At 38.9% G+C, this 26,614-nt stretch overlaps 1 protein-coding gene across 1 annotated transcript in view; it reads left to right on the top strand.

Annotated features, from left to right (window-relative positions):
• Positions 1 to 22,837, top strand: part of fnbp1b (formin binding protein 1b) — a 223,146-nt gene extending 200,309 nt beyond the window's left edge. The window contains exon 18 of the transcript XR_013932535.1: positions 22,824 to 22,837. The gene's annotated coding sequence lies outside the window, so the exon portion shown is untranslated. The remainder of the gene's footprint in view (positions 1 to 22,823) is intronic.
• The last annotated feature ends 3,777 nt before the right edge of the window (positions 22,838 to 26,614 follow it).

Here is a 26,614-nt window from a genome sequence, read left to right as displayed (position 1 = left end):
CATGTTTTCAAATGGTTTTAAGATATCCTGTGTTGTTCACGGCGCTCACACAGCCACAACATTATAATTTTTTGTTGCTTTTATATATAATGCAAACTCATTAGGGAATTTGGGAAAAATCTTCATTCCACATGACATTTAATTATGAACCCACATCATTTAATAAGACAATCGACTAATGTGTAACAATTATATTACATTTCCTGAAGGCTAAACGGGTCCATTTGGTTACATTTGTACACACTTTAACTGAGTTAAATCTGAGTAGACAACAATGTCTATCAATGTTTAGCCAGTGAACCAGAGAAGGCTATATGTACAGAAGAATTTGCTTATTGGAATTAGAGAAAATATATTGATACTGTATATACATACATTTTAAACTAATAAAAAAGTAAAAAAAACATCAGAAAAATATGATACCATTTCTGCTTTGCTAAGTAAGACTTATTTTTTCTGTGTCCTTTTTTGTTTGTTTTTGTAAAGTGGTGTGTTTTTGCACTTTTTGTTTATGTTCATACATAAGTGTTAAATGGCTCTTTACTGACAGTAATTATTGTCAAATTGTGTTTGTTCAGTAACAGGGGTCTCCCCATCTCTCCAGGCTCAGCTCTTTAGTAATAAAAAATACATTTTCAGGTCGAGATACCAATGTCATCCAAATGAGAGAACTCATACAGGATAAACAAGTGAATTTGGAAGTGATGAAACAAATAAATGAGCAAACAAAATTGGAACTGGAACACAAGCTGATGCCTCAACTCCTACATTCCAAGTGCTTGTCAGGGTGGGGGGTCCCCCTGTTCAAATGTGATTATTTCCGGGGGTCACAGCCTGAAAAGGTTCAGAACCACTGTTCTATTGTACACGTTGCCACTTACTGTATAGTGTTGAGGTGTGACTTCCTTAACCTGGGCTTGATACTGTAGTTTTTTATAGCCAGACAATCAGCCTACTGAGATGTGAGGTAAATTAATAAATATATGTCTGCTAACATCTGAATTCAATGTAGGGGAGACTGTTAATGGACTCTGTATCTGTGTCATTAACAGCTGTAAACCTGCTTCAACTTTTGAAGGTCACCCGCCTCTGCCTGTGTGCCCTGTATGTCCACATGCACATAAACACACACACGCATTTGCACGCATACTCACAGAACCAATGTTATGAATCGTGCGCGGGCGTGTGGGTGAGCATCTTACCACACAGCAAAGGGACGCTTCAGCCAACCAGAAGCAGAGGGGGGTCTTTGTCAAACAACGTAGCTGTCACTCTGTCAGTTTCAGTCAAGTTGTCATCATGAAATTTACATCAACCTGTATAATATCATGTGAGTACTTTATTTATTTACTTTATCTCATTTCAGTTGACACTTACCATTAAACTTTATTTAGTTCAGCATCAGAGAACATTTGCTCTTTTCATTAACAATCTGCTTTGCTCTCATTTTCTAGCCAAAATCCATATTTTGTTACCAAACAAGGTTATTAAAGTGCTGGAGAGACGGTTTAGTGTTTTTTATCTGAAGCAAATAGAAGCTCAGGCTGAAATTTTATAAACTGCAAATGACAATGTTAGTCAACCTGAGGTTCTCTCAGTGGAACTCCAATTACATGAAGTGTGTTTAAAGTCTGGGGGTCTACCTGTAAAATAGAAGGTCCTCACAGCTAACATCCCCTCTCAGCCTGTTGTGGAGAAACCAAACTTTATGCCAGCCTGTCAGGACCAAAGTTTTAAAGCTTGGCATAATCAAGAGTTAACATGCTGCGAGCCTGCAACACATTTGAACTCCAGATAAATATTCTATTCATTCTCTCAGTATCTACTTTTTTTCTACGAGTGTAAATTATCTTGACTTTACAGTATGTCCTATGTAGAGAGAGGCTTTACAGGCTTTTATTACAGAGCTCATCTAAGACTGTCCAGATTACTAAACAGGCAAGCGACAAATACTAAAGACCAGACCGCACCAATGCAACTAGTCGCAACTGCCATTGGGATAATGGTTGCAAGTAGTTGCATTGGTGTGGACTGGCCTTTAGACATCACTGTTAAGGACTCAGACATACAGAAATTATGCTAAAATGAATCCATCTGTAATAGAACCAAATCCACTTCATAGTTGTACACCACGCACATACTGTAGAACAGTGGTTCTTCTGGTTCTGTGCGAAACTGGTACCGATATCCATTGTTTCTGCTTCTGTGTAAAGACACAAAGCTACTGGTATGGTGTTGTAGATGAACTGGGTGTCATTTTGGTGTTGCAATAGATTGACATTATCTATGTGTTCTACTGGGCTTTGCTGATGCTCATATCACTAAAAAGACATCATGCATGTGTGCTCAATGAACATACCTTGTAGAAATAAAGTTAATAATGTTACACACAAGAGGCTAAATAAACATGGTATCTTTCATTGACAAGAACAATTCTTTTTTTAGACCAAGAGGTAGAGAGATGAAAAGAGACAGAACATCTGAGAGAGAATGTGTGAAAAAGAGAGGAAGAGAGAAACAGAGAGAGAGAAAGAGAGAAAAACTATTAACGTGAAATATTGAGAGAAACAGGAAGTCAGAGAGGAAAACAGAATGAGTCATTCCAAAGAGGCCCACATCTTTGAAATAAATAATCATATACACACACTCACACACACACGCACGCACGCACGCACGCACGCACGCACACACACACACACACACACACACACACACACACACACACACACACACACACACACACACACACACACACACACACACACACACTCCATTCAGCCATTACTTTGTGTCTTGACATCGTTGTTTTGTTGTCCTGTGTGTCCATAATACAATCCATTATGAATAATTCATAATGAGTAGATGTTTGTTATTGATTAGATCTAGTCACATTTCATTGGATTAAAGGTGTGTGGATCATTAGTTCTCTGTGGATGGATCAGTATCTTTTATGTAAAATGTTCCGTTTTGTTTTTGTATTATGTTTTTTGTCTCTGTTTTGTATATATATTGTTGCCCTTCCCCAAAAGGACCACAATGGAAACAAGCCTTTGGGCTTTCTTTCTTTGTATTGCATTTATCTTTTTGAATACATTTTCAATAAAGTGCTCAATCAATCAATCAATCAATCAATCAATCAATCAATCAATCAATCAATCAATCAAGCAAGCAATGTACTGTATGCAGCTCTACATCACCTGTGTATGCACCTCTCCACAGTGCTGTATCTCCTCGTCTGCTGTGGACCTGCTCAAACAGATGGTGAGACAACTACAATACATTGCATTATGGGTAGTGTGAGACAAGAACAAATTAAACAACAGCTTCTGTTGTGTGATGTCAGACCATGCAGACCTCAATGAGAGAGAGAGAGAGAGAGAGAGAGAGAGAGAGAGAGAGAGGGAGAGGGGGGGGGGGCTGCAGGGAGAGAGGGAAATTGTTATTGAACATTTCCATGCTACTGTACATTGAGACTCTCTCTGTCTTATGGTTTATTCTGTGGTCTCTGTCTCAGCAGAAGTTCCAAACAGTGGTGATGTTCTGAGAGGTGAGTCTGTTTGCCCACTACTGAACAGTAGTTCAAATTATCCACAGCTATCGATAGAATCTAACAATAAAAATATTTGTATTTGAACAGTACATTAAATCAACCGTTTTCTCTGTCTCTGCCCACCAGCCTCTATCAGACTCAGTCCTGACAGATCGCAGTTCTTTTATTCTGAGTCTGTCTTTCTGAGCTGTGAGGACATACAGTCTAACGCTACTGTCTGGAGAGTGAAGATGACCGACATCAGAAACATCACCTCAGAGTGTGGTGGTGGTGGTCGTAGCCGCCGGTGGTCGTTGTGGATGAACACCACAGGATGTCTTGTCTGGATATTAGACAGTGCAGTTTACTGGTGTGAGTCTTCAGTGGGAAAGAGTAACACGGTTAAAGTCACTGTGCCTGGTACGTTCTGTTGTTTTGTCTGTTAAAGAGTCTTTCATGTTCATTGATTGACTGAGGTTTTTCTTGATGAAATGAAAATAATGCATATCAGTTCACCGTTCATTCATTACATTTTCCGTGGCAGTTCCACACGGAACACAAACTGTACTCCTATGAAACAGAGCAGCTCTGAGTCTGCTGTGAAAGTTTCTCTGACAGCAGTGCTATGCGAGAGAGAGAGAGAAAGAGAGAGTGAGAAAGAGAGAGAGAGAAAGAGAGAGAGAGAGAAGAGAGAGAGAGAGAGAGAGAGAGAGAGAGAGAGAGAGAGAGAGAGAGAGAGAGACAGCAAGGCACAGAAGATTTGAAATGTGTCTGATTTGCGTTTTTTAATCGGTCAGGATGTCCGGAGGGAATTACATTTTTCGGTCTTGGCCATAAAAAAACTGTAACAACCAGCAGTTACCAGACTAACGCGACTTCTGAATATATTTGTGACCCAGCAAGGCAAAGAGGCCTGAAAGGTTCACTTCTGTGATCTGTGAGATTTTAACACCTATCCCAGAATGCATTGCTGAAAGGTGGGGGTCTGAGGCATAGATATATAAAGGCTAGATGACTCACCCGCGCTGCTGGCCAATGGAGTACGACGTTGCCACATGGCGGCCATCTTGAAACAGTCATTCATAACATTATGTCTATGGTGCATATACTTTAAAATAACCATAGCGTGCTCAATTTTCATCCGATTTTTAAACGGTTTGGTGTGTTGTAAACACCAAAGATGTAGTTATGATACTGCATACTTAAAAAATTTTTTTTTTTAAAACATGATTATAATTATAAGTATGTAGTATCATAACTACATATTTGGTGTTTACAACACACCAAACCGTTTGAAAATCGGATGAAAATTGAGCACGCTATGGTTATTTCAAAGTATATGCACCATAGACATAATGTTATGAATGACTGTTTCAAGATGGCCGCGGTTGAGCTACGCTTGCGCCGCCCCCTTGAGCCATCTAGCCTTTATATATATCTATGGTCTGAGGGGGCCCAGGTAAACACCTTAGATGCTATCCCAGAGTGCATTGTTCTCAAATGGGGAGGGGGCTCCAAACTTGATAAATGCAAAATGTACATATTGTATCTGTCATAAGATTAAAACACAAAAAAGCTTGAGAGTTTATTTTTTTATTTTGATGGGGGGGGGGGTATTAGCAGAGTGATGTTACCTCAGTCAAATGTTTCTTCTATTCTAATGTTATTTATCATTGTTCAGATGGAGATGTGATCCTGGAGATGCCTGTACTTCCTGTGATGGAAGGAAGTGATGTCACCCTGCACTGCTGGTACGAAAATAAGACAACATGGAAACCATTGAAGTATCTTCAAACATAGGTTCCATATAAGTAATTTCATTTCACATTGAGATACAGAATTAGGTGAATCTGAGCTTGCAGTTAACAGGGTTAGGAGTGGAAAAAAGTGTGAACCAAAACAAGTCACTGGGCCAAGTCCTTTTGTTACAAAGCGGCTGATTATAATACTATTGTCCTATTGTATACATACTGTTTGAAGCTTGCCCTCCTGGAGTCCAGGTGAGGACACCCCCGTCTTGGGCTGGAACCACAGAGCCATTCTTTTGTCTTAATTGGAACTGATTATAATAACCATTGTTTCCCTTGACAGGGAATGCATAGATGACAGAGACAGGATATCTACCAAAGACCTTTTGGGTTTAACTCTCAACTCTGAGCCTTTTAAATGAGTAGTTGGAATGATCAAAGTTTGATAAATAAGATTGGTGCTGTTAACAAAGAGAAATATCATTTAAGGAAAATATTCAGTCCTTAAGTAAATGCTGCTTGTATTGACTTATTGGAGAAAAAAAAAATTGTGTAAAAGCTTATTTTGTAGCAAACATCTATTTTTGTGTAAATCATTCATGTAAGGTTGAAAACATACACGTGTGGGCTTGTGTTGAAGATAATAAGATGTTAAACAATGATTTCATAATATGAGTTTGTGCAAAAGTAAAGTTTGATAAATAGAAACAAGACAAAATTGGTACACTGTAAAGACATGCAAATGTATTTCAACAGAGTGTTGCGGGGGCTCGGCCATGACTCCCCAGTATTCATGTATTGTGTGTTGGCATTGGCTGACAAAGGGAGTAAGGGCGGGACTTAACTCTTTGGCCCTCCCATGTGAACCAGATTTGAGACAGTATAATTATTGTGTTTGTATGTGAATGCTGCGCGCTGCTAATCAGACCCACCTGGCAGTTTGCCAGTCGGGCGGTAATAAAAACTATGCTTGACTTCAAATCCTTGGACTGGATCTCCTCTTCTTAAGCCTTTTCACAGTAAGCTGATTACAGCCACCTTTGGGACCAAAGAATATACTTCACCATCATCTGGCCTCCCAGCTGATTTCTATAAAGATGGATCCCTCATCAGGACTGAGTCTACAGGACAGATGACCACCCACAATGTTAATAAGTCTGATGAAGGATTCTACAAGTGTAACATCTCTGACCGTGGAGAGTCACCAGAAAGCTGCATGGATGTGAGAGGTGAGATCCTTGTATCACGTACACACACCTATTATGAAAAGTAATAAAAGGATTGGTTGTGCCGAAGGGTCAGGTGCTGTATAACTCCCAGCCCAAGGCTGACCAGTCAGTGCAAGTTAAAGTCATATCTTCCCTATGGGTTATATTGCAGTTCAGCAATCAGTGCAAAGTAGCAATGTGACGTCAGCTGACTCTGTGAGTGAGCTCTCTGAGGTCTAGAGTTTAGATTAGATTAACTCTTTGACTGCCAGAGTATTTTCATAAAGTACTCCCCCAGTGCCAGCAATTTTCGTGTTTTTTTATTTTGTTTTTTTTTCATGAAAATAATTTAAAGACACATAATTTAAAGTCACAGCACAAATCCGCCACTAGAGAGCAGCACATGACAGCTTGATCAGGTCGTTGGGTCACTGTCACCCTTCTTGAGAGATTAGACAGGGAAAAGCATGAAAACGGATGTGACGTAGTCCCAGATTGTCTGATCGGCCAAAATTACGATGTGATACACGACGGCGATGACTGATCGTCACCCAGACCATAGATTATAGAAGAGAACCTGTCCGTTTGTCTGTTATACCGTGTGAAAAACCGTTTGTTTACCAATTCTGGACGAAAATGACCGGGGGAAAAAAATCAAAAACCGGAAACGGAATCCAGGTCATGAAACCGGATGCAGATGTGAGTGAAGTAAGTGGAACTCGAAAATAACATTGAATATTAAGCAGCATAGCGCAATCAGAGATTAAACAATGAACGCGCGTCCAGCGCGTCGAACGCGTCGACGGCCAACTGGACAAAGTAGCACTTGACGCGTTATCGCGTCGTCCGCAGTCAAAAGGAACTCACCGTCAAACAAGACGAATCTCAGTTGCTAAACATGGTTGCTAGTTGAATTTAAAGCTGAAGAGAATTAAACCAAATTACACCGTCTCATAATGGGGATAATAATAAATTAAAAAGATAAAATAAAAATAAAAAGTTTGTTTCAACCCGTCAATTCATTTTAACCTGTGTTCCAATGGATCCAATATTATTCAACCACAAGCTCTTGTTAATATTTTCCATTGGTTTGATATTTATTAAACCCACAGACACACCCACTTTAACTTATACACTTTCAAATGTTTTGGAAAACAGCTAAAATAGCAGATCTACAAGCTCAACGTGTTGTGATGTGGTGCTACTTTTGTGCAACACTTGTTCAACGAAGTAGGGTTCGTTGGACATTAAAAGTTGAGATACACCTGAGGTTTCTACCCCAGAGCAACAATGTAAGTTTTAAGTGATGAAAGGAATCTGTGTGTCATTCTGCTTCAGATTTTCCGGCCTCCAAAGACAACGACCAATCAGACACGCCGTCTTTCTCTCTGCCTCCATATTTCTACCCTCTGATGGGGGCTGGAGTCTCCATCTTTCTGCTGATTCTGGGTCTCTGTCTCTGGAAGAAATGCAGAGGTACTTCACTGATCACTAAAAAGACATGCATATTTGTGTTCAATGAAGATACCTTGTAGACATAAAGCGGATTAAACATGGAATCTTTTATTGACAAGAATATTTGGGAATATGTTTTTTTTACCAAGAGGTAGAGAGATGAAAAGAGACAGATGTGTGAAAAACAGAAAAAAACAATGAGCGTGAAATATTGAGACACACACACACACACACACACACACACACACACACACACACACACACACACACACACACACACACACACACTCTCACACACACACACACACACACACACACACACACACACACACACACACACACACACACACACACACACACACACACACACACACACACACACACACACACACACACACACACACACACATTTAAAGAAGCTGCAATATTCTACAGGATGTGATGTACAGCAACTGTGTTCTGCACAATTATGAGCCTATTAACTGTTTTTTGCTCAACATGTTAAAACAACCACTATACAGTACGTGTGTATTTTAACCTGTGCAATATAATACAATACATGACTTATTTCACAGCATATGCACTTCCAATACTGTGTGTGTTCACATTGATCATACTGTACCTGGTCTTTTTGTATCTTATTTGCAGATCCATGTTGTATCAGGTAAGTACAGTATTGATCTCTGTCTATTCATCAACATGACAGCAGTAGATTACATCTTATATACTTCATTACTGATAAATATTTCTTTTTAATTACAGACCTGTACAGTCTCAGGGAAACAAACAGGGCTCAGCAGCAAACCAGAGGACCAATCAAAGTGGGACCCCTAAGGACGTGAACTTCCCGCTGCAGCACAGTCAGTCTTTGAACCAATCATGTTGATTGAGTGGTATCTTAATTTTATAGTGACCATTATTATACCCTTTATAGTGGACTCATTTTATCCCACATGGTGAAAAGTACCATACAATGGGCGGTCACTATCGCAAAACCTACAGTACATACTGTACCATTGATTGATTAAAATATAAATATTTTTATTTAAAAAAGGTTGTTAACAGTACAGGTAGTACAGTCAAAGATTATTCTAAAAGGATAACACAAAAAGCCACAGGGGGCTTGTTTCCATTGTTTGTGGTACATTGTACTCAAATCATAATGTTGTGCTTGTGTGTGTGTGACTGTGTTCGGCCAATCTCAGATACCTCTGGATCGGTGTAAAACTTTGCATGCACACTCCAAGTAGGCCAAGGAAGAACCTCCACCCCAAAATGTACATGATGTAGACATATCAGAGCCTGTATGTCTTACAGAAAGTGCCATATATAATAAATGCATCCATTCATCTCCAAATTGGAATCACATGTTGAGGGGCCTCTATAGAGATTAGCAGAATAATTATATAAATTCAAACCATGTTTGAAATAACAAACATAAACACTAAATGAAATAATAATTTGTTTAACTTTAGGCAACCCAATCTATGGCAACATAATCGATGGCAACCCAATCTATGCTGTGAATAATCACTCAGATTCATCTCATTCTGATTATGAAAATGGTACAGTATACAGTATATCTTTTTAAACATTCCATCCATATTTAATCCAATTTAATTTGGTTTTACTGTAGAATGTTAATGTTAAGAGTCTTTTTTTTCAGTTTCAAAGATTTATCACTTGATTAGAAATGTTTTAGCGCCACCTGCTGAGCACAGTAACTTGGGACAGTTTTGTTTACTTTGACAGTGTCACCACCAAGCTTTCTCATGAAGGAGAAACTGCCATACTGCTTGTATGTTGTTATTTGGTCATAATTAAACTTATTATTTTTATTTACAGATCCAATTTATGTCATGTAAGTACAGTATTGATCTCTGTCTTTTCATCAACATGACAGCAGTAGATTACATCTTGTTTTCTTCTTCATTTCAGCTAAATATATATCTTGTTTCCATTACAGACCCGTTCCGTCTCAGGGAACCAATCCAGGTTCAGCTGTAGAGCAGAGGTCCAATCAAAGTGGGCTTCCTGATGATGTGTACTGCCCACTGCAGCACGGTCAGTCTTTACACAGACAGACAGACAGACAGACAGACAGACAGACAGACATCATTGTTTTCTGTCGTTTAATTCAGGTGTTGTAGCATCAACAGCAGTAAGTGTGAAACGTAGATATGTTTTTAAAAAGTAGGATGAAAATAAAACAACTAGACTTCTTCACCCTATAGCCATCTGCACTTGCTTTGACTGAGTTAACATAATGTATGTATATTCTATACAACCTGAACCAATCATGTTGGTTAAGGATACTTCTGTCAATTAATTTATAACTTTATACGGTAGATAAATATAAGTGCATTAAATTCCATCAGCTCAGGTGTGTTTTGTTTTCCCTACTAAGCAGAATAATTAACACAATCGAAACCATGTTTAAAATAAATGTGTTCATTTTAATGTTTATTTGTTTACCTTTAGGCAACACAAGTGTAAATGAAGGATCGAGGCGATCTGATGTCTATGAAAATGGTACAGTACATAGACTACTGTTTAATTGTTCATATCATATCATACTGTTGTCCAGAGTTATTAATACTTTTGAGGTCAAGTGGTTGTTGAGTAAGTTTCCAATAAGCCGAGACATCTGTGATTTATTAAGATGGAATTGGAACTGAACTCAGTGAAAGATAAAACTCTGTCAACCAAATGAATACACCAACATATTCATCACACTGTTCAAATATGACCCACATTCTGCAAAGCTGCTAATTGTCTTTTAACTCATGTTTCACTCACAGTATCACCAAGACCTAAAAGTTTATCCAGTTTATTCTAATCTGGAATAAGTCTACGAAATGGATGTGGAAGTAACGCTACAGTAGGCTATCATCTGCATGTTTTTACTTTTTTGTTAAATTGTACATTTCACAGTTAATGAAGCGTTATCCTAGTAGATAAAATACCAGACTACATAGTACTGTATGTTTAATAACATGTATAGAGTATTGTTTAATGATATAGTGCTGGGATGACATGTTTAGTTTTTTTATAAACATGTTTTCAAATGGGTTTAAGATACAGTATGTATTGTTCACTACCGGCCCTGAAGCTGTTCACCTGACCTGTTGTTGTGTAGTCGCTCACACAACCACATTATCATTGTCTGTTGAAGTCTCAGAATTTTAACAGTGTAGACAGCAACGTCTACCGATGTTTAGCCAGTGCACCAGAGAAGGCTATATCTGTACAGAAGAAATTGCTTATTGGAATTAGAGAAAATATGTGAATGTATACATACATTTTAAACAAAGAAAGAAAAGGAGAAACTATTGAAGTTATACTGGTACCTTTTCTGCTTTGCTAAGTAAGACTTCTTTTTTTCTGTCTCTTGTTTTCTGTTTTTGTTTTGTTTTTGTAAAGTCTACCAAATGGTGTGTTTTTGCACTTTTCGTTTGTGTTCCATTTGGTAGCCTATGCTTGTGTTTTTTGGAGCACTGAATACTTTGTATTGTGTTAACTGTGCCAATTAAATATATTTGGTAAGCAGATAGTCATGTGTTATGTCCTTTTCTATGCATATTGTCTTTTAAAAAGAAAATACATTTGCCATAATAATCCCACACCAGAGCATTACTATCCACGTATGTTACAATGACATCACTTCAAGGTGGTGTAAGTGATATTTCTTTGTTAAAAGAAGTGTTAAATAACTATATTCTGATAGAAATCACTGTTTGTTCAACAGGTGCCATCTCTCCAGCTCTTTAGTGAACAGATGATACATTTTCAGGTAAGGATACCAATTTCATACAATCAGGAGAGAGAACTCAAACAGGAAGTGATGAAACATATAAATGAGCAGACACAATTTGAACTGGAACACTCAAATCGAAGCCGATAAAGGATCTTTGTAGGGTTCTCTCTCCTGATTGGATGAAATGTGTAACCTACCTGAATAGTTTTTCTTCTGTTTATTAAAGAGATGGGGAGACCGCTGTTACTGAACAAACAATCTATAGCAATGATAACTAGAATATACACACTTTAACCTTTTAACAATCGACTTTTTGTTTTATGGCTTACTTTAAATCACCTTTGAAAAGGATCTAAACCCTAGGGCACAAAATGTGTGAGTTTGCTGCCATCTAAGGGTAAGAAATGATAATAATCTAAAGCAGGGGTCTACAACGTTTTTCAAGCCAAGGACCCTCTAGCTGAGAAAGAGATGAAGCTTGGTCTTTTACTTGGTCTGCTCTTTTTTCTCTCTACACCTATACCTCTTTGCCAAAAATAGTTGATCTTCAAGCTCACAACGCCTCGCAGCGCTTGGGTGTGGCAAGATGTGTGGTAAGTACTGGGAGCTGATGGTAGGTGTTGTGCCCCATCGCTTAGCAATCCATCTCCCAGGGGTCTATAGTCCAGGGGTCTTCAACGTTTTTAAGGCCAAGGACCGCTTAGCTGAGAGAGAGATGAAGCAGGGACCCCCACATTGTTTACAATTGTGTTGCAGATTAAACTTTTTAATAGATTTCATAAATAGCTCCATTGACTATGTAAATTAATGTTTTTTGTTCATTTCAGACATTTAACCACTTAAACCTTCAATACTTAGTACTTGATTGATGAAGAGAGGTGATCATGTTATTAGAGGCAGGTGTGTGAGAGCACTTGATAAAACTTGATTTGTTAGTTGTAGCAAAGAGAGTACATCTTCTTTATTTCTTTGTCCAATTTGATGTTTTTTTTCCACTTACCTTCTACTTACCTTCACCAGGAGGCAATGTCTAAGTTATAATTTCATGGTAGTGATAATTTCATGTGATGTGTGTATAAAAAAGTGAATGTTAAAAAACAATAGTTATAAATAGCATGGTTATGTTAAAGACGACAGGACACCATTTTATGTTGCATTGTATGTAATGTTTGTTGTCAGTTTTACTCCATGACCCTGTAAGGGTCCGCAGTAAAAGAACAAATGGGAACGTACCTGGGTTCTATGTTCCCCGCTTACAACCCTAACACTACCCTAATCCTCCCAACCCCTTTGGTAAGTGGGAACATAAGAACCCGAGGACTGTTGTTTCTTTCTATGGGGAAGTGGAGTTTAGCTCGCTGTTGAGCTGAAGTTAAGCTCAAGAACAGCTCAAACACTGAAGATTTTACAGTGTAGATTAAAAAGACATTGTAACAAATGCGGGTTCGTGGCCTAATGTATATCAAATTGGGGGTCCTTGAAATGAAAAGGGTTGAGAATCATTGATACATACAGGATTTATGTTCATTGCAACTGCTTTTTGTTAAACAAAATAACATACAAAGGATAGGCACATAGGCCTAAAGTATAGCTTCAGCCTTTTTTTGGTCACCCTAAAAAATGTTTGAAAGTTCAAATATACAGTAATGTTCTATTGTGGATATACTGTTGATGATCGAAATAAACTAAACTAAACTAAACTAAACTAAACTAAAGGAAACACAGCATAGGGCTCAGCATGCAACCCTGGGAGGCTCTGGTGTAAAGGTGTGACTTCCTTGACAACCTGTGGGCTTGGTAGTTTTGCGTAGCCAGACGTTCAGAGTCAGATATCTGTCTACTGATATGTCTGGTAAATTAATGAATACAAATATGTCTGTTAACATATACATTTAACGTAGGGGAGACTGTCACTGGACTTGTTGTCTGTATCATAGAAAACTGTAAACCTGCTTCAACTACTGAATGTCACCTCGGCGCATGTCCACACACACATGAATGCACATGAACGCACATATGCGCAGACATACACACACAGAACTTCTGCTAGGTTGTGCATGACATGAAGCTTCCATTTGTTGTGTTTTTACTTTTTATACACAATACTGTCACAGAAGCTATATTAAAAACATCAATAAAACAGTATTCTGTATGTGCGTGTGTTCATTTAGGGGCGGTATGTTTGTGTGTGTGTGTGTGTGCGTGTGTGAGTGTGCATGTGTGGCGCACGAGTGTGGCTGAGCATCTTACCAGACAGGAAATGGACCCTTCAGCCAACCAGAAGCAGAGGGGTCTTTGTCAAACAACGTACAAGCAGCTGTCTCTCAGTCAGGTTGTCAGGATGAAATTTGCATCAACCTGTATGATAACATGTGAGTACTTTTTACATTTTAATTTGCATTTATTTAATGAGACAGAAATCCACTGTCACCAAACCATGCTATTAAAGTGCTGGAGGGATGGTTAAGGGTTTTTATCTAAAGCAAATAGAAGCTCAGGTTGAAAATGGATCAGGGCCATTCCTATAAAGCAAGGGTTCTCAACCTTTTCAGGCCGTGACCCCCCGAAATAATCCTATTTAAACTGGGGACCCCCCACCCTGACAAACACTTGGAATGTGTAGGAGTTGAGGCCTTCAATTGTGTTTGACTCAGTTCCACAAATAAATATTGTGAAAATAGCCGTTCTACAATCTACTCGTAGATTATCTATTTTCACAATTCTTTCTTATATCATTTTACAATTTGGCCAATGTTTGACCAGTTTTTATGGTATATTTTGTTGATTACTTTTGATGCAGTAATAGTCTTTTTTTTTAAGGTATTAAAAAGATCTTAAAAGTCCTTAAAGTGTCACTTCAGATTGTCATCTGCTATAAAGCACTATAACTATATCATTTACCATTGTCTTTGTTAGTTGTGATGTGTACCTTGCCATCCACTTGAGTTAGGGCGATTTTTAATATTTAAATAAATGATAGTGCTTGGTGTGAATGGCCCTATAATACAAATGAGTGGATGTGAGGTTTATGATGCGTTCACACGGGCAGATACAAAGATACATGCTACCATCCATTTACCATGCAAAGATACAAAGCTACAAATTGAAGTTGAGCTTGGTTCAACTTCCAGATACAAAAATACAAAACTGCAACTGTAGCTCCATGACGGATGCACGCTTGATGTCAGCGACCGTGTTGAGCAACACAGATACAAAGCGACAGAGCGACAAATATGCTGTGTATCTCTGTATCTGCCTGTGTAAACGCAGCGTTAGATGTAACGTTACGTTAGTGAACCTGAGGTTCTGTCAGTACAACTCCAATTACATGGAGTGTGGTTAAAGTGTGGAGGTCTACTTGTATCATAAAAGGTCCTCACAGCTAACATCCCCTCTCACTCTGCTGTAGAGAGACCAAACTTTCTGCCAGCCGATCAGGACCCAGCAGGTTTTAAAACTTGGCATTATTGAGGGTTAACAAGGTTTGATTCTATTGTCACTTTCTCAGTTTCAGCAGTGAAATAATCTATTATGATGTACTGACTGCTTTTAGTGTAAAGTGTCTTTGGGCGACGTATGTAGAGAGCGCCCTATGTCTATGGTTATTGTCTCCGCCGTAGGTGGAGAGTATGTTTTCGCTTCGTCCCGCCGTGTGTGAGCAAACATTGTTAGCCAAGCTAACATTGGTCAAGCTCCACGTGACACGTGTCAATATGTTGACACCAATGCCTTTGATTGGCTAGAGGGACGCATGACGAAATAGAATCCTATAAATAGGTGTGTCACTTCAAAAAGCCTCTACTTTTTGAAGTGAGGTAAGACAGGACCAATCAGTCTTGATTGGAACAGTACCTTCCAGTCCAAATCACCCGTCCGTGCGTGTGTGTGTCCCTTTGAGAACACCTAACATTGGTCAAGCAAAGGCGCAGAAGGCCAAAGCTAAGAAAGCATACTCATCTACAACAGTAACACAGAAGAGGACTATAGAGTTGAATTGATCCCACAACAACAAGGCCGAAGTCTTAATACTGTAACAATTGGCCACCTTGATCAAATACATTATGTAGCACTAGAGAAAACTGACATAGATCAAACACACCAATCAACTGCTGAAACTGTTCAAGACAACAATGAAGATGAAGAAGACAGACAAGTATTTCAACAAACCAGTCAATTACGACCACTCCCATATGACACATTGCTTCAAGAAGAACATTCTTTAGATGCAAACACTACATATTCAGTCGCCCCTGCAGAACACCAAAAACCACGCACATTCTACCAACAGTACCTTGCAGTACAAATCACCCGTCCGTGCGTGTGTGTTCCTCTGAGAACACCTAACATTGGTCAGTTTTACGTGACATCACAATATGTAATATAAATATATAAATAGGAGGCTGAGATCACACAATGTAACTGACTCCCATTATGCAAACTAAAGAAGCAGCAAATGAGCATCTGAAACCTGATGAAGACGCAAAGGCGCAGAAGCCCAAGGTCTGCTGGCGGAGACTTGTGCTCCGAGGAGCACATTTTCTAGTCTAAACATATTGTTAGTGTTTATTACAGAGCTTATCTAAGACTGTCCAGACTACTAAACAGGCCTGGCTGGACAAAGACTTTAGACATCACTATTAAGGACTCAGACAGACAGAAATTATGCAAATCCATTCAGTTCATAGTAATGCAACACATACAATACGTACTGTAAAACACCTGTTGTTAATAACACCTGTTCTTTAATTCATCACCTCTTTGCTTTGAATGTGGTTGTGAAACTGGTATCCATTGTTTCTGGTTCTGTTACAAAGCTTTACATTTTCGTTATTCCAATAGATTGACATCCTCATGTGTTCTACTGGCTTTGCTGATGATTCAAATCATTAAAAATACATCATGCGTTTTTGTGCTCTGGCAATCTGACCTGTAGAAATAAGGTTAATAACGTTACACACAATAGGCTATTTAAACATCCTATCTTTCATTGAGGAAGAATATTTTCTTTAGACCAAGAGGTAGAGAGAATGTGTGAAAAAGAGAGGAAGAGAGAATTAGACAGAAAAAGAGAGAGAAAGAATGAGGGTGAAATGTTGACAGAAACAGGAAGTTGTGTGTTGGCATTGTTGTTAGTTTTGTTGTCCTGTATGTGTCCATAATATAATCCATAATGAATAATCCATAATGAGATTGCTCTTGGTTTTTAGAGCTAGTCACATTTCATTGGAGTATGTCCACACATCCACAGACAACATTAGTTGTCTGTGGATGGACTGAATGCAGCTCTAGCTCACCTGTAGGCTGCAGGACAATCGTAGAATTGAATATTGACTATGATTCATGCACATGAAATTAATTTAATAACAGAAATAAATGAACTGAACTACATTATGAAATTAATTGAACTAGTGATCTGAACCGAATGGAGAGCTGAATTGAATAACAATGATTACAAAATGTCTGTCTGTCTGTCTGTCTGTCTGTCTGTCTGTCTGTCTGTCTGTCTGTCTGTCTGTCTGTCTGTCTGTCTCTCCACAGTGTATCTCCTCGTCTGCTGTGGACCTGCTCAAACAGATGGTGAGACAACTACAATACATTGCATTATGGGTAGTGTGAGACAAGCCATCTGATGTGTTTCAACCATCCTGTTAATACAAACTAGTCGTAAATTCTGGGATGCCAACGTCAGCGCAAATCAGAGTTAGACAACAGCTTCTGTTGGGTGACGTCAGACCATGCAGAGCTCGATCAGAGAGAGAGAGAGAGAGAGAGAGCGAGAGAGAGAGAGAGAGAGAAAGAGAGAGAGAGAAAGAGAGAGAGAGAGAGAGAAGGGGGGAAGAGAGGCATTTCCATGCTACATTGAATCTATCTGTCTGTCTGTCTGTCTGTCTGTCTGTCTGTCTGTCTGTCTGTCTGTCTGTCTGTCTGTCTGTCTGTCTGTCTGTCTGTCTGTCTGTCTGTCTGTCTGTCTGTCTGTCTGTCTGTCTATCAATAGAATCAGGGAACAATACATATATTTTTGGGCGGTGAAACCGCCCCTATAAGTGAGGTTTGGAAATTTGTACAATTATCTTGGGCAGTGAAACCGCCCCTATAAGTGAGGTTCGGAAATGTGTACAATTATCCTGCGCTGTGATTGGCCAATCACAATCTATTCAGGACTGTGATTGGCCAGTGTCACATGACACATGTGCATAGCCCTATATAAGAAACCATAACTTTAAAAAAAACATAAATTTGTTTTTTTAAAGTTATGGTTTTGTCCATCATAAAGAGTGTTTCAATAAATGTATTTATCTTTTGTACATGATTGGTTGACTCCATTCAGTATTGTGATTAGCTAGCAAGACACCGCCCACTTCACACAGGGTGTGATTTTTATTTTAACATACAGTACATGAACAGTTTTCTCTGTCTCTGCCCGCAGCCTCTATCAGACTCAGGCCTGACAGGTCTCAGTTCTTTAGATATGAGTCTGTCTTTCTGGGCTGTGAGGACAGACAGTCTAACTCTACTGCCTGGAGAGTGAAGAGGACCAACTTCAGAAACTTCACCTCAGAGTGTGGTGACGGACGGTGGGGGAGGATGAACAGCACAGGATGTCTTCTCAGGTCTATCCACCCCTTCTTTGACAGCGGCGTTTACTGGTGTGAGTCTTCAGAGGGAAAGAGTAACACGGTTAAAGTCACTGTGACTGGTACGTTCTGTAAATAACCAACTTTGTTGTCTTTTTTTGTCTGTTAAAGAGTCTTTCATGTTCATTGATTGACTGAGGTTTTTATTGACAACATGAATGTAATGCACATGCATATATATTTGTACATATTGTATTTGTCATAAGAAATACAAAAGAAAAGCTTGAGAGCTTATGTCTGTGTGTAAAAGGAGTTTGTGTGCTTGTTTTGTTTTGTTTATATTTATACAATTTAAAACCTCATCATGTTGGGATAGTGTTGCTCAGAGTGATGTACAGTTGGTGGCCAGTGACTTTGACCAGTTTCACTTTCAAAACCTTTGCATCAGAATGCGATGTGTTTAGTTGATATAACAAGTTTTTTCATAATAGAGTCCTATCCACAAATCCACCATTTAACTTCCACAATCCACATGATCAAAACCATTGGTGTTGTGTGCCGCATTCTGTTTGTGTGACATGCATGATGCAAAGGTTTTGAAAGTGAAACTGGTCAAAGTCACTGGCCACCTACTGTAACCTCAGTCAAATGTTTCTTCTATTCTGATGTTATTTATCATTGTTCAGGTGGAGATGTGATCCTGGGGATGCCTGTACTTCCTGTGGTGGAAGGAAGTGATGTCACTCTGCACTGCTGGTACTGGTACAGAAACAAGACAACTGCTAAACCATCCTCTGACCTCCCAGCTGATTTCTATAAAGATGGATCCCTCATCAGGACTGAGTCTACAGGACAGATGACCATCCCCAGTGTTTACAAGTCTGATAAAGGATTCTACAAGTGTAGCATCTCTGACCGTGGAGAGTCACCAGAGAGCTGGATGGATGTGAGAGGTGAGATGATTGTATCACATACACACTATATGAAGAGTGATGAAAGGACTGAGAGGTTGTGCTGATTGGTCAGGTGCTGTATAACCCCGCCTAGGGCTGATATGACAGTTGAACAGTCAGTGCAAGTTAAAGTCATATGTTCCCCAAGGGTTATATCGCAGTTCAGCAATCAGTGCAAAGTTGCAATGTGAGGTCAGCTGACACTGTGAGTGAGCTCTCTGAGGTCTAGAGTTTAGATTAGATTAAGGAACTCACCATCAAACAAAATGAATCTCAGTTGCTAAACATGGTTGCTGTTAGTTGAATTTAAAGCTGAAGAGAATTCAACCAAATTCAACCAGATCATGCTTTGTTTCAACCCATGTTTTGATCCAATGTTATTTAATCACAAGCTCTTTCTAATCTTTTTCATTGGTTCGATATTTGTTAAATTCATAGACACACTTAACCACTTTAACTTTCACTTTCAAATCTTTTGGAAAACAGCTAAATTAGCAGATCTACAAGCTCAACGTGTTATGATGTGCCACGTTGTGCGCTTGTAGATCGGGTATTTCTGCTACTTTTGTGCGACACTCTTGTCCAACGAAGTAGGGTTGGTTGGACATTAAAAGTTGAGATACAATTGAGGTTTCTGCCCCACAGCAACAATATAGGTTGTTGTATAGGGGTAACTGGTGAAGGGAATCTGTGTGTCATTCTGCTTCAGATATTCCGGACTCCAAAGACAACGACCAACCAGACCTTCCCTCTCCCTCTCAGCCTCCAAATTTCTACCCTCTGATTGGGGCTGGAATATCCATCTTTCTGCTGATTCTGGGTCTGTGTCTCTGGAAGAAATGCAGAGGTGAACTGATGTTCACGCACGCACGCACGCACGCACGCACGCACGCACGCACGCACGCACGCACGCACGCACGCACGCACGCACATTACATTACATTACATTACAGTCATTTAGCAGACGCTTTTATCCAAAGCGACTTACAATAAGTGTATTCAACATAGGTAGGGAACGAAAACTACTAATCACCAGAAGTCTTTAGTGCATTTTTTGCAAAAACAAGCAACCAAGAGTATACCTAGCGCTAAGGTAAAAGTGCAATATATCAGCTACCTATTTCGTCAAACAGATGAGACAAAATAGCTAAATCAAATGAGCATGAGCTTAAACAAATAAGTGTATCGACTAAACAAGATCCAATAAACAATACAACAATAGAAAACAAGCGTTCGTACAACTAGTTAACAACAAGCACGCACGCACACACACACACACACACACCCCCACACACACACACACACACACACACACACACACACACACACACACACACACACACACACACACACACACACACACACACACACACACACACACACACACACACACACACACATTTACGCTATACACTGTACTTGTGTATTTTAACCTGTCCAATATAATATGATACATGACTTATTTCACAGCATATGCACTTCCAATACTGTGTGTTCACATTGATGATACTCTACCTGGTCTTTTTGTATTTTATTTACAGATCCATGTTGTATCAGGTAAGAACAGTATATCTCTGTCTATTCATCAACATGACAGATTCCATCTTGTTTTCTACTTCATTACTGATAAATATATATATTTTAATTACAGACCTGTACAGTCTCAGGGATCCAATCAGGGCTCAGCAGCAGACCAGAGGACCAATCAAAGTGGAGCTCCTGATGATGTGTACATCCCTCTGCAGCACGGTCAGTCTTTGAACCAATCGTGTTGGTTAAGAACACTTCTGTTCTGAATCCACTGCAGTGCGTCCGGTTTTGTCGAGCGTCTATACAAACACAATTGGCCTGTGTTCGGGGGAGGGAGGCCGGATGGGGAGGGAGATGTCACTGCACGTACTCTTACGTAGGCCTACTCCAGTTATGTGCCATAGGACTGTATAATAAATGCAACATCCATTTATCCTTAATTGGAATCACACATTGAGGGGCCTCTAGAGATTAGAGAACTAAATAATTAACTAAATTGAAATATCTAATTTGAAATAACAAAAATAAACACAATAATTATTATTTGTTTAACTTTAGGCAACACAAGCGTCTATGGTGTGATCAATCACTCTGATCCTGAGGAATACGAAAATGGTACAGTATATATATTTTTTAAGCATTCCATCCATATCTAATTTAATTTGGTTTTACTGTAGAATGTTAATGTTAGGAGTGTCATTTTTGCTCAGATTCAGAGAGGCTACTGTATCACTTGTTTAGAAATGTTTTAGCGCCGCCTGCTGTGCACAGTCATTTTGGTTAAGGATACTTCTGACAGGACAACTGTCTAACTTTTATAGCTGCATATAAGTGTATTAAAGTTGATCAGTTCAGATGTCAGATATTTGTTTTTCCCTACTAATTCGCAGAATAATTAACACAATTGAAACCATGTTTAAAATAAAACAATCAATTTGTCCACTTTAAGGTTTACCTTTAGGCAACACAAGTGTATATGAAGTATCAAGACGATCTGATGTCTATGGAAATGGTAAAGTATGCTGTTTAAATGTTCTTATACAGTATCACACTGCTGTCTAGAATATTCATATTTTGCGGTCAAGTGGTTGTTGAATAAATGTCCAGCAAGCAGAGATATATCTATGTGATTTATCAAGATGGAATGGGAACTGAACTCAGTGAACTACAAAAGTTAAACTCTGTCAACTAACTGACAGATGAATACACCAACATTTGTATCAAACTGTTCAATGACCCACATTCTGCAAAGCTACTAATTGTCTTTCAACTCATGTTTCAGTCACAGTATCACCAAGACCTGAATGTGAAGTTGATCCAGTTTATTCAAATCAGCAATAAGTCTACACAATAAATGTGGAGGTAATGCTATGTGTATCATCTGCATATGTTTAAAAAAAAAAAAAAAAAAGCTGTACATTCCACTGTTAATTAAGTAGGCCTATTATCCTATTAGATAAAATACCAGACTACATTGTATTGCATGTTCAATGACAGTCTATCCTGTACATTTATACTGTAACTTTTTTTCAGGTCTTTAGATCAAGACTTGTAGGACAACCCAACATGAATGAAAGATACATCCTAAGATGCACTGGGACACATCATCAGTGATGTGGGCCTGAGATCATCGGACGTTTCGGGTTTTCAACATCATATAATAGTGTACGTCCTCCCTCAGGTGACCCAGCCACAGATGGTTCAAACATCAAATCACCATAGAAATAAATGCATAGAGTATGTTTTTGTGCTTGCATGTGCTGGCATAACTTTGGGATGACATGTTTTGTTTTATTGTAAACATGTTTTCAAATGGTTTTAAGATATCCTGTGTTGTTCACAGCGTTCACACAGCCACAACATTATCATTGTTTGTTGCTTTTATATATTGTATAATGCAAACTCATTAGGGAATTTGGGAAAAATCTTCATTCCACATGACATTTAATTATGAACCCAAATCATTTAATAAGACAATCGACTAATGTGTAACAATTATATTACATTTCTTGAAGGCTAAACAGGTTTATTTGGTTACATTTGTACACACTCAGAGTTAAATCAACAGAATTTTGACAGTGTAGACAACAATGTCTATCAATGTTTAGCCATGTACAGAAGAATTTGCTTATTGGAATTAGAGAAAATATATTGATACTGTATATACATGCATTTTAAACTAATAAAAAAGTAAAAAACATCAGAAAAATATGATACCATTTCTGCTTTGCTAAGTAAAGAGTGGTTAAAACAAATAATGTCTTTATTGTGCCAATCAGTATCAGAATGGAGTTCTATTGCAGTGGTTCTCAACCTGTGATTTTTTTTGGGGGGGGTCCCCAGATGACAGTGAAGTGAAAATGTAAGGACTTGTAAGACCTCTTTAATACCTAAAAAAGAAAGAAAAGAAAAAGACCATTACTGCATTAAAAGTAATCAACAAACTATACTATAAAAACTGGTCAAAACATTGGCCAAATTGTCAAATAATTTCAGAAAGAGGCAAAAAAAGCCAATCTACAAGCTCACAACAACCAAGTCAAACAAAATGTAATGCCTCAACTCCTACATTCCAAGTGCTTGTCAGGGTGGGGGGTCCCCCTGTTCAAATGTGATTATTTCCGGGGGTCACAGCCTGAAAAGGTTCAGAGCCACTGTTCTATTGTACACGTTGCCTCTTACTGTATAGTGTTGAGGTGTGACTTCCTTAACCTGGGCTTGATACTGTAGTTTTTTTATAGCCAGACGATCAGCCTACTGAGATGTGAGGTAAATTAATAAATATATGTCTGCTAACATCTAAATTCAATGTAAGGGAGACTGTTAATAGACTCTGTATCTGTATCATTAACATCTGTAAACCTGCTTCAACCTTTGAAGGTCACCCGCCTCTGCCTGTGTGCCCTTCATGTCCACATGCACATAAACACACACACGCATGTGCACACATACTCACAGAACTTCTGCCAACGTTAAGAATCGTGCGCGGGCGTGTGGGTGAGCATCTTACCACACAGGAAATGGACGCTTCAGCCAACCAGAAGCAGAGGGGGGTCTTTGTCAAACAACGTAGCTGTCACTCTGTCAGTTTCAGTCAAGTTGTCATCATGAAATTTACATCAACCTGTATAATATCATGTGAGTACTTTATTTATTTACTTTATCTTATTTCAGTTGACACTTACCATTAAACTTTATTTAGTTGAGCATCAGAGAACATTTGCTCTTTTCACTAACAATCTGCTTTGCTCTCATCTTCTAGACAAAAATCCATACTTTGTTACCAAAAGGTTATTAAAGTGCTAGAGAGACGTTTTAGTGTTTTTTATCTGAAGCAAATGGAAGCTCAGGCTGAAATTGTATAAACTGCAAATGACAATGTTAGTCAACCTGAGGTTCTCTCAGTAGAACTCCAATTACATGAAGTGTGTTTAAAGTCTGGGGGTCTACCTGTAAAATAGAAGGTCCTCACAGCTAACATCCCCTCTCACCCTGTTGTGGAGAAACCAAACTTTATGCCAGCCTGTCAGGACCCAAGTTTTAAAGCTTGGCATAATCGAGAGTTAACATGCTGCGAGCCTGCGACACATTTGAACACCAGATAAATATTCTATTCATTACATTACATTACATTACATTACATTACAGTCATTTAGCAGACGCTTTTATCCAAAGCGACTTACAATAAGTGCATTCAACATAGGTAGGGAACGAAAACTACTAATCACCAGAAGTCCTTAGTGCATTATCTGCAAAAACAAGCAACCAAGAGTATACCTAGCGCTAAGGTAAAAGTGCAATATATCAGCTACCTATTTCCTTAAACAGATGAGACAAAATAGCTAAATCAAATGAGCATGAGCTAAAACATTCATTCTCTCAGTATCTACTTTTTTTCTACGAGTGTAAATTATCTTGACTTTACAGTATGTCCTATGTAGAGAGAGGCTTTACAGGCTTTTATTACAGAGCTCATCTAAGACTGTCCAGACTACTAAACAGGCAAGCGAAAAATACTAAAGGCCAGACCACACCAATGCAACTAGTCACAACTGCCATTGGGATAATGGTTGCATTGGTGTGGACTGGCCTTTAGAAATCACTGTTAAGTACTCAGACATACAGAAATGATGCTAAAATGAATCCATCTGTAATAGAACCAAATCCACTTCATAGTTGTACACCACACACATACTGTAGAACAGTCTATGGTTCTTCTGGTTCTGTGCGAAACTGGTACCGATATCCATTGTTTCTGCTTCTGAAAAGATACAAAGCTACTGGTATGGTGTTGTAGATGAACTGGGTGTCATTTTGGTGTTGGAATAGACTGACATTATCTATGTGTTCTACTGGGCTTTGCTGATGCTCATATCACTAAAAAGACATCATGCATATTTGTGCTCAATGAACATACCTTGTAGAAATAAAGTAAATAATGTTACACACAAGAGGCTAATGAAACATGGTATATTTTATTGACGATTGACGATTGAAGAATAATTATTTTTTTTAGTCCAAGAGGTAGAGATATGAAAAGAGAAAGAACATCTAAGAGAGAATGTGTGAAAAAGAGAGGAAGAGAGAAAAACAATTAACGTGAAATATTGAGAGAAACAGGAAGTCAGAGAGGAAAACAGAATGAGACAACACATTAAATATAACACCATTATTTCAAAGAAGCCCACACCTCTCAAATAAAAAAGCACCACAGCGGATGCTGACACACACACACACACACACACACACACACACACACACACACACACACACACACACACACACACACACACACACACACACACACACACACACACACACACACACACACACACACACCATCCATTCAGTTATAAAAAATAACCTGGATTAATTAAGATAAGATCTAAGTATCTCTCTCTCACTCTGTCTGTCTGTCTGTCTGTCTGTGTCTCTCTCTCCTCTCTCTCTCTCTCTCTCTCTCTCTCTCTCTCTCTCTCTCTCTCTCTCTCTCTCTCTCTCTCTCTCTCTCTCTCTGTCTCTCTCTCTCTCCACAGTGCTGTATCTCCTCCTCTGCTGTGGACCTGCTCAAACAGATGGTGAGACAACTTCAATGCATTGCATTATGGGTATAGTTTGAGACCATGCAGAGAGAGAGAGAGAGAGAGAGAGAGAGAGAGAGAGAGAGAGAGGGGGGGGGGGGTGGCTGCAGGGTGAGAGGGAAATTGTCATTGAACATTTCCATGCTACATTGAGACTCTGTCTGTCTGTCTGTCTGTCTGTCTGTCTGTCTGTCTGTCTGTCTGTCTGTCTGTCTGTCTGTCTGTCTGTCTGTCTGTCTTTTGGTTTATTCTGTGGTCTCTGTCTCAGCAGAAGTTCCAAACACTGGTGATGTTATGAGAGGTGAGTCTATTTGTCTTCTACTGACCAGTTGCTCAAATCATCCACAACTATCAGTAGAATCAGGGAACTATAATAACAATATATATTTGTATTTTAACATACAGTACATGAACTGTTTGTCTGCCCCCCAGCCTCTATCAGACTCAGTCCTGACAGATCACAGTTCTTTTATTCTGAGTCTGTCTTTCTGGGCTGTGAGGACAGACAGTCTAACTCTACTGTCTGGAGAGTGAAGAGGACCGACATCAGAAACTTCACCTCAAAGTGTGACTGGCAGTGGGGGAGGATGAACAGCACAGGATGTCTTCTCAGGTCTATGTATCGCTTAGACAGTGGATTTTACTGGTGTGAGTCTTCAGAGGGAAAGAGTAACACAGTTAAAATCACTGTGACTGGTACGTTCTGTAAATAAACAACTTTGTTGTCTTTTTGTCTGTTAAAGAGTCTTTCATGTTCATTGATTGACTGAGGTTTTTA

Source organism: Gymnoscopelus braueri, assembly GCF_963280865.1.
Source record: "Gymnoscopelus braueri genome assembly, chromosome: 22".
Lineage (NCBI taxonomy): Eukaryota > Metazoa > Chordata > Actinopteri > Myctophiformes > Myctophidae > Gymnoscopelus > Gymnoscopelus braueri.
This window is presented reverse-complemented; position numbering and strand designations above follow the sequence as displayed.